Raw genomic sequence first — 9954 nt, forward strand, 5'->3', positions numbered from 1 at the left:
TTTGTTTATTAAGAAGGCTGGAACTGATATTATTTTGGTACAAATATACGTAGATGATATTGTATTTGGCTCATCTAATGTGAAACTTTGTGAGGACTTTGTCAAAGCTATGCAGGGGGAGTTCGAAATGTCAATGATGGGAGAACTCTCATTCTTTCTCAGCCTACAAGTTAAGCAGTCCAAAGAAGGAATCTTCATATGCCAATCAAAGTATTGCAAAGAAATCCTTAAGAAGTTCGAGATGGAAGCTTGCAAAGCAACAAAAACTCCAATGTCAACTAACTGCTACTTAGAAGCTGATGAAGTTGGACCAGAGGTTAATCAAACCATGTACAGGGGTTTAATAGGTTCACTTCTTTATATAACTTCAAGCCGGCCAGACATCATGTTTGTTGTGTGTCTATGTGCTAGATTTCAGTCTTGCCCCAAGGAATCACATCTCAAGGCTGCAAAGAGGATCCTGAAATATCTGAAAGGCACAATATCCATGGGCTTATGGTATCCCTCTCTCTCTCCTATACATTTAGTAGGATATTCTGATTCGGATTTTGCAGGTTGCAAATTAGATAGGAAGAGTATGAGTGGAACATGCCACTTGCTTGGTTCTAGCCTCATTTCATGGCATAGTAAGAAACAAGCGTGTGTAGCCTTATCCACTACTAAAGCTGAATACATAGCAGTTGGTAGCTGTTGTGCGCAGATTCTATGGATCAAACAACAACTTGAGGATTTTAGAGTAAAGATGAGTAAAGTTCCATTCTATGTGACAATACAAGTGCCATTAACTTGACAAAGAATCATATTCAACACTCGAGGACCAAGCACATTGAAATAAGACACCATTTCATTCGTGATCATATATTCAATGGAGACTGTGAGATCAAGTTTGTTTCCACAGAAAGACAACTGGCTGATATCTTCACCAAACCTTTATCCAAGGATAGGTTCTACTCTATACGAAATGGATTGGGAATTCTTGATATGCATGCTTTATCCTAGTTATATTCTATTTTGTTTTGTCTATTTGATGAGATAAATAGGGGGAGAAGAGTTGAGAAGGGCTACTGGAGCTGTAATGTTCTTCTCTGTTGTTGTATTTTGGTTTTCAGCAGAATTTCAATTGGTATTATAACCGATTGTTCTTATGCAGTTTTTGCTTATTTTGAAATCTGAAATATAGTGCATATTTGTTTGGACTAGTCTTATTCTGTGTTTGTTCAGTGTTTGCAGGTTTTAACAAATTCTAAACAAAGAACATTCCTAAAAGCATCTCAGGGATCTATCTCCATCAAATTGGGGGAGATTGTTGAAGATGGGAAGCTTTGATGTGTCAAATCCAAGTGAAGCCTGAAGCTGGGTGATGTTTTAGGTTTAGGTTTTGGTTTGGGGTTTAGAATCTTTGTAAGATTAGTTTTGAATCTCAGGCAAAGCTCATTTCAATCAGTTTTGAAGATGATTAGTCTCACCCTTGAGCATTCTAAACATTTCATACTCTTGGATTAGAGTATGCTTTCTGGCTCTTTTCACCTCATTGGTACCTTCATGAGTTACCTCCAAGGTGTCCCACATCTTCTTTGCTGATTTGCATTGAGAGACCCTGAAAAATTCATCTGAATTCAAGGCAGAAGTTATGATGTTTTTAGCAATGAAATCAAATTTGGCATTCTTGCTTTTAGAATCAGTCCATTGAGACCAAGGTTTTTCAATGGAAGATCCATCTTTTTCAAATTTTGGAACAAATGGGCCATTTTCAATTTCATCCCAAATTCCTTTGTCAAGAGATTCAACAAAGATTTTCATTATGACTTTCCAAAATTGGTAGTTCAAACTACAAAACAGAGGTGGTTTGTTGATTGAAGCACCCTCCCCAAAGTGTAATCTATCAGCCATATAAAAATGGTTTTAGGATCACACTTGAATAAATTTCAAGAACCAAGCTCTTGATGCCAATTGTTAGAATGTATGGCTTTAAACTAGAGGGAGGGTGAATGGTTTAAAGAGGGTTTTCTCAAACTTTTTAGTCTAGAATGAAATTCCTTTGAGAAAAATTGATTTAGAATTTAGTTTGCAAAGAACACAAAGCAATTTAACACAGCACCAGAAAAACAATCGGTTGTTTCGCAAAAACAATCGGTTGTTTATACCAGTTAAAAATATACAAATTGAAAGTAAAGAGTTTAAGGGAGAGAGAGATTGCACACACAGTTTTTACTGGTTCACTCTTAAACCAAGAGCTACATCCAGTCTTCCCAGAAACCACTAGGGAATCCACTAAGTAACCAAACCTAGATTACTTACACACACCACCAAAGAAGTGACCTTGATCCCCTCAAGACACACACTTCCTTTGGCTCAGCACATACACCACCTAGAATGTTGATCTTGACAACCTCAAGAGCACACAACACTTTTTGGCCTATCACACCAGAGTTTACACAAAGTACAGAAGGATTACACTTGTTACAGAAATGATCTGAAATCAATACAAATGAAATCCTATTCCACTCTCTCTTGATCAAAGCAATATTTAACTCTTGAAAGCAAAATCAGTGAAAAACTCAAATCTGTTTTTCTATGATTAAATCCCAGTTCTTGTTTGTTACAAAAGATGAACAAACTCTTTATAGCTTTCAAAGATTGGTCAAAGCATTTAAAACAGGAGCGCATTCTGTTACAAAATCATTCAAAGCTTAGTCAACACTTAAAACAGTTTTCTGTTATGATTTGAAAACAAACAATCGATTGAATGTGCGAATCAATCAGTTTTTTTGGTTTGACAACAAGTCAACCACAAAAAACAGTTTTCAACCTTTCTCAAAACACTTAAGAGTAAAACAATCGATTGTTTCGACAAAACAACAGGTTGTTTTTCACTTAGTTTGAAAACACTTTCAATTCAAAAGGTTTGAAAATACTTAAGCTTTGGATTCAATCAAGAGTGGATTTACACAATTAATCTACCCCAGATCGTATTCTAAAGCATCTCAGCAACAACAAGCACATCCAGCCTTCCATCAAACTCAAAGGATTTGGATTCTTCAAAGCTTGAACACACTTGATTCAACAAAATCGACAGAGGAGTTTCAAAAAGTAGGCATGTAGCAGAGTTCTGCAATCACTCTGCATTTGTTTCAAAGATTAAACCTCAATTAGTGTGTGAAGCTTTGAAGGATGAATTCCGGACAACAATTATGCAAGAAGAGTTAAATCAATTTGTAAGGAATGAAGTCTGGACTCTTGTTTCAAGAACCAATCAAATGAATGTGATAGGTACCAAGTGGGTTTTTAGAAACAAATCTGATATCTCGGGCATCATTACAAGAAACAAAGCTAGACTAGTGGCCAAAGGATACAATCAAGTTAAAGGCATCGATTATGGTGAAACCTTCGCACCTGTTGCAAGGTTGGAAGCGGTAAGGTTGTTATTAGCTTTTGCTTGTATGAGTGGTTTTAAATTGTTTCATATGGATGTGAAGAGTGAATTTCTCAATGGGTTCGTGAATGAGGAGACATATGTTTCACAACCACCTGGCTTTGAAGATCAAAAACATCCAGAATGTGTGTACAAGCTCAAGAAGGCATTGTATGGCCTCAAACAAGCTCCATGTCAATGGTATGAGAGGCTAAGTCTTTTTCTTTTATCTCATGAGTATGAAAGAGGTAAAGTAGATAAGACTTTGTTTATTAAGAAGGCTGGAACTGATATTATTTTGGTACAAATATACGTAGATGATATTGTATTTGGCTCATCTAATGTGAAACTTTGTGAGGACTTTGTCAAAGCTATGCAGGGGGAGTTCGAAATGTCAATGATGGGAGAACTCTCATTCTTTCTCAGCCTACAAGTTAAGCAGTCCAAAGAAGGAATCTTCATATGCCAATCAAAGTATTGCAAAGAAATCCTTAAGAAGTTCGAGATGGAAGCTTGCAAAGCAACAAAAACTCCAATGTCAACTAACTGCTACTTAGAAGCTGATGAAGTTGGACCAGAGGTTAATCAAACCATGTACAGGGGTTTAATAGGTTCACTTCTTTATATAACTTCAAGCCGGCCAGACATCATGTTTGTTGTGTGTCTATGTGCTAGATTTCAGTCTTGCCCCAAGGAATCACATCTCAAGGCTGCAAAGAGGATCCTGAAATATCTGAAAGGCACAATATCCATGGGCTTATGGTATCCCTCTCTCTCTCCTATACATTTAGTAGGATATTCTGATTCGGATTTTGCAGGTTGCAAATTAGATAGGAAGAGTATGAGTGGAACATGCCACTTGCTTGGTTCTAGCCTCATTTCATGGCATAGTAAGAAACAAGCGTGTGTAGCCTTATCCACTACTAAAGCTGAATACATAGCAGTTGGTAGCTGTTGTGCGCAGATTCTATGGATCAAACAACAACTTGAGGATTTTAGAGTAAAGATGAGTAAAGTTCCATTCTATGTGACAATACAAGTGCCATTAACTTGACAAAGAATCATATTCAACACTCGAGGACCAAGCACATTGAAATAAGACACCATTTCATTCGTGATCATATATTCAATGGAGACTGTGAGATCAAGTTTGTTTCCACAGAAAGACAACTGGCTGATATCTTCACCAAGCCTTTATCCAAGGATAGGTTCTACTCTATACGAAATGGATTGGGAATTCTTGATATGCATGCTTTATCCTAGTTATATTCTATTTTGTTTTGTCTATTTGATGAGATAAATAGGGGGAGAAGAGTTGAGAAGGGCTACTGGAGCTGTAATGTTCTTCTCTGTTGTTGTATTTTGGTTTTCAGCAGAATTTCAATTGGTATTATAACCGATTGTTCTTATGCAGTTTTTGCTTATTTTGAAATCTGAAATATAGTGCATATTTGTTTGGACTAGTCTTATTCTGTGTTTGTTCAGTGTTTGCAGGTTTTAACAAATTCTAAACAAAGAACATTCCTAAAAGCATCTCAGGGATCTATCTCCATCAAATTGGGGGAGATTGTTGAAGATGGGAAGCTTTGATGTGTCAAATCCAAGTGAAGCCTGAAGCTGGGTGATGTTTTAGGTTTAGGTTTTGGTTTGGGGTTTAGAATCTTTGTAAGATTAGTTTTGAATCTCAGGCAAAGCTCATTTCAATCAGTTTTGAAGATTAAAGTGTTTTCCATGCAAAGGGAAAAATAACCGATTAAAGTGTCAAGATAATCGGTTGTTTGTAACTTAGCTGGCAAAGAAGATTTTAAAACTGTTTTATAACTGACAAGAGCATTCAACCAGTTAATTCGTAGTTTTAACCAATTAAATGTATGTGCTTGTAACAAATATTTGAAAATCTGTTTTAACTGATTTGATTGTTTAGATTTGCTTTAATGTTAACATTTCAAGGTGTATAAATATGGTTTTGATTCAAACGTTTAAAGATTGATGAAATAGAAACTTTTGATACTCTGAACTGAGATTAATTTGAAAGATTACAAAACTGTTTGTGAAAAGGTTTCAACCAAGTTTTAGCAAGATTGCCTTATGCTTTGCTGTCTTTCAAAGAATTGATTAATAGGGTGCTGGTGTATTGTGTTTTACCAGGTGTTTTCTAATCCTGTTCAAGTTCTTGTAATTGTTCATATAACATTCTGTATAACTGTGTAAAATCCTGTAAAGTCAGTGGGATTCTGCCTTGAGGTGGTTGTTGTGTGCAAGGAGGGTGAGTAGGCTTTGTGGGATTCAAAGTCACCTCTTTGTGTGTGGTGGTTGTGTAATCTGTGATTGATTGCATAGTGAAAACTCAGTGGTTTGACTGAGGATTGGATGTAGCTTTGTGATAGAGTGAACCAGTATAATCTTTGTGTGTAATTCTCTTTATCCCTTCTCTCTATATCTGTTTGTATTTTCCACTGTCATAAACAACCAGTTAAATCGCTATTTTAACCGATTAAATTTATGCTTTTGTCTCTGTTTGGTAATTTGATTAGCTTTCTGAATTGTTTTTCTGAGTTGATTGAAAAAAGTTTTATTCTAAGCCAAGTATTTGTGAAAACAGTTTGAAAACAATTCACCCTCCCCCCCCCCCCCCTTGTTGTAGCCATCAAATCTAACAGTTGATATGTGGTGCTATAGTTGTTTTGTTGGTTCATTGCTTATATCGTCAACCAGTAAGTCCCCAAACAACATCTCTTAGGTGTGTTTCCTTAGCATGATTCATGGCTAAAATGTGTTAAGTGGGCTTTATATTGCAGCAGTTGAGGCATGCATGTCATCCATAACCGATTATGTGAGAATGGAAATTGGTTTCCCACACCCATAATCGATTATGGGGCATGTTTCATTTATGTAGTTTTTTAAAAGTGTTTGGAAGTTATTTTCATGGAATGGTTATTGATTACATTAAGGTAGAAACTGGATTAGGAGTCTAGAATTCGATGTACAATGAAGGAGATAAAATAGTTTATAGTGGTATTATTTGTTTATGTTAAGAGCATGTTGTTAGTGTTATTATATGGATGAGAACGAATGAAAAATTGGTTAAAAAAATTTATTAATTACAAATCAAAATTAGGTTAATGCCATAAACCAGTTAAAAGACAAACAATTTGTATTTTAGAATAAATATATTTATGTTAATATTGTAAAATTATTATACATTAATGTAGATTAAGGTTTCAAGTTTGCTAGATTTTGGTACCTTGTTGTTCAAATTACAAAAATATTAATGTTAATTTAGAAATTTAGAATATAAAATATTAATTATTAATTATGCTTTATGCTTACATTTTATAGTCAAATAATTTATATATAATTTATTTAATTACAAAATATTATATATTAAACTTGTATAATCCATATTTAGATTTAAATCAAACAATTTTAGGTAAATTTAATTAATTTCATAAATATTAAATATTATGGTTGTATTTGTGAAAGACATTTTGACATGTCACATGAAATAGAGACATGAATAATGATGTTGTTGGTATGGAGTGATGAGCATAATTTTTTTCACACTTTATAGTTTTATTCATAAATTATTGGACTATAATAATAAATAAATCTATTATTTTAATTAAGATTCATATAATTGAGTTTATTTAGGCCTTAGCTATTATTTTTGTTAATTTTATGTTTTATAGTAAATGATTTGAAGAAAGTGTCTACCTTTGTGAATGAGTCAAATATGCAAAAGTCTAAGTTGTTTTTTTGAATCAAAACATAAAAAAATATTTGAAAGGATTTTATGCAAAGTATGAGAGATTTTCTCCACTATTTTTTCCACTATCTTCTCCATCAAAAGTGGTGCCTCTAGCTTATAGGTGTCATATTTCAGCAATATTTTATATTAAAATACAAACACTTATGGATATGGTTGATAACCTACCTTTTGGGGAAGGTGATTCTATAAATAGGTCACCACTGTTTTGTGGTGTAAATTACCAATTCTGGAAGGTAAGGATGGAAATCTTTGTTGAATAAATTAACAAAGGTACTTGGGATGCAATTAAAAATGGTCCTTTTATCCCTATGATTGAAAATGAAGAAGAAATTTATGAAAAACCTTGGTCCGAATGGATTGAGCAAGGAAGTAAAAAGGCACAATATGATTGTATTGCTAAGAACATTATCACATCTGCACTAAGTTCTAACGATTTTTTCAGGGTGTCTTAATGTGAAATAGCAAAGGAGATGTGGGATACTCTTGAAGTGACTCATGAAGGCACCAATGATGTGAAAAGGGCAAGAAAACACACTCTCATACAAGAATATGAGATGTTCAGAATGCATAAGGGAGAAACAATTGTAGAAGTGAAAAAATGGTTTACTCACATTGTAAATAATCTTTTGAGTCTTGGGAAAACATTTGATAAAGAAGAGTTGAATATCAAAATTCTCAAGTATCTTGATAGATCATGGCAGCCCAAGGTTACTGCCATATCTGAATCAAAGGATCTAACCTCCATGACCACTGCTTCATTGTTTGGAAAGTTGAGAGAGCACGAGTTAGAGATGAACAGGCTAAGCATTCAAGAGAATGAGGACAAGCATGTGAGGGCAATTGCATTGAAGGTTGCTAGAAATAGAAACTGTCAACATTCAAGTGATGACATTGAATAAGAGAATTTTAGTTTGTTGTCAAAGAAATTCAACAAGTTCTTAAAGAAGAACAACAACAAAATCACACCAATGATAAGTATGTTGGCAAGAAACCTACTGATTTCAATACTAATAAATATACATGTTTTGGAAGTGGTGAGTAGGGGCACATAAAAGTTGAATGTCCTGGTAAAGAAAGCAAGGAGAAAATGTCCAACAAAAAGTTTGAAAAGAGGGCAAATAAAAAAAAGCCTACATTGTTTGGTATGACAATGATGTATCATCATCAAGTGGCTCTTCAAGTGAAGATGAAGAAGCAAATTTGTGTCTAATGGCCAAGGGTGAAAACGACACAAGCAATGTAAGTTCCTGATGTGATTCCACTAGCACAATTAGAATGATTCTTGACATTCTTAGGAATCATCTTGAGTTGGTTAAGAGCTAGGCACTTTATCATAGAAATGGATCAAGGTTCTATGAACAAGAACTCACCAAAACTAGTGCCAAAACACAAACTCATATAGAAGATCCAATTATTGTCAAATTGAACCGAACAAAAAGGCACAAAAGCTAAGCAAACTGAATTTGAAAGCTGGAAAGTAAATTAAACCGAACAAAAGCTGGAAAAAGAAGAGAATAAGATGAAGAACAGCAAGGAACATAAAAGAACCGAAGCTACACAAATTAAAGTGCGATTCGTTTCATGGACCCCTAAAAAGTTAAGGGATCCCCCGTTTGATTCATATTCCGATCAAAAACTTTATTTTTTACTTAAAGGGGCCGAACCAAAAACAACAAGGAACAAGCTAAGACATGGAATTAACAAAGAAGAAAGGAAGGAGAAGAGAATTGCTCATGAAGATGGATGAGTGATGAATGATCACGCCACTAGAAGTGTGGTTGCTCCTAGATGAGTGTGCTGCCGCCACTTGAGGACACCATGGATCCTTCAAGATAAGACTAGAGAAGAAGGCTCAAAAGCTCTCCAATGCTCACTCCAATTTTAAGTATAGTTTCTTTAGATAAATTCCAATATGAATTTTACAAAGGGAGCACCTCTATTTATAGCCTAAGGTGCTGAAAAACAAAGCTAAGAGAATTCAAAATTCCCTCCTAAACCTATTTAGAACTGGCGCCTAAAACCATGCATGAGGAAGGTGTGACCTCTTCCTTCACTTTGGCACCTCCTTTTCTACTTCTACACCTATCTACTAACACACCCCCCCTCCTAAAGCTCCTAACTAAAACCTAAAAGATGTTATAACAAAAGAGGTTTCTAATGTTTCCCTCTAAGCACCTTCAACTAAAGAAATTACAAAAAGAGAAAATAAATGTCCTCTAGCTCCTAAAGCTTTGAACATGCTTCTTGTAAGCCTTTGAGGTGGGCTTTGACCTCCATGGGCGTCCTCCATTTGTGCCTCTACCTCTTCTTGATCTTGTTGATTGGCCTCCATGTCCTCTTGATCTTGATCTCCATCAGTTCCTGCTCCTCTGTTAATATTGAAAATTACAACCAGCTTTTTGAAGCTTTCAAAGAAACACATGAGGAAGCTAATAGCTTGGCTCTCTTGAACAACCGATTGAAAAGTTAAAATAATTGGTTGGAAAACAGAGTTAAAGCACTGGAAGAAGACCTGGAAAATTCGAAAAATGATTTTGAAAATCTAGAATTGATTTATAAAAACTCTTCTTGCAAGTGTAGCTCTAGTTTTTGTGAAAACTGTGAATGTCTTGAAAAGAAGGTTCACTACCTTGTAAACACTGTGGATAAGCTTTCATAAGGAAAATCAAACTTTGAGACTATTCTAGCATCTCAAAATTGTGTTTTTGGAAAATCTGGGTTGAGTTTCTATCCACAGATTAAGAAAATTGGAATTTAAAAGCCTTACTACACT

Source organism: Phaseolus vulgaris, chromosome 8 (genome assembly GCF_051622355.1).
Source record: "Phaseolus vulgaris cultivar YP4 chromosome 8, ASM5162235v1, whole genome shotgun sequence".
NCBI classification, from domain to species: domain Eukaryota; kingdom Viridiplantae; phylum Streptophyta; class Magnoliopsida; order Fabales; family Fabaceae; genus Phaseolus; species Phaseolus vulgaris.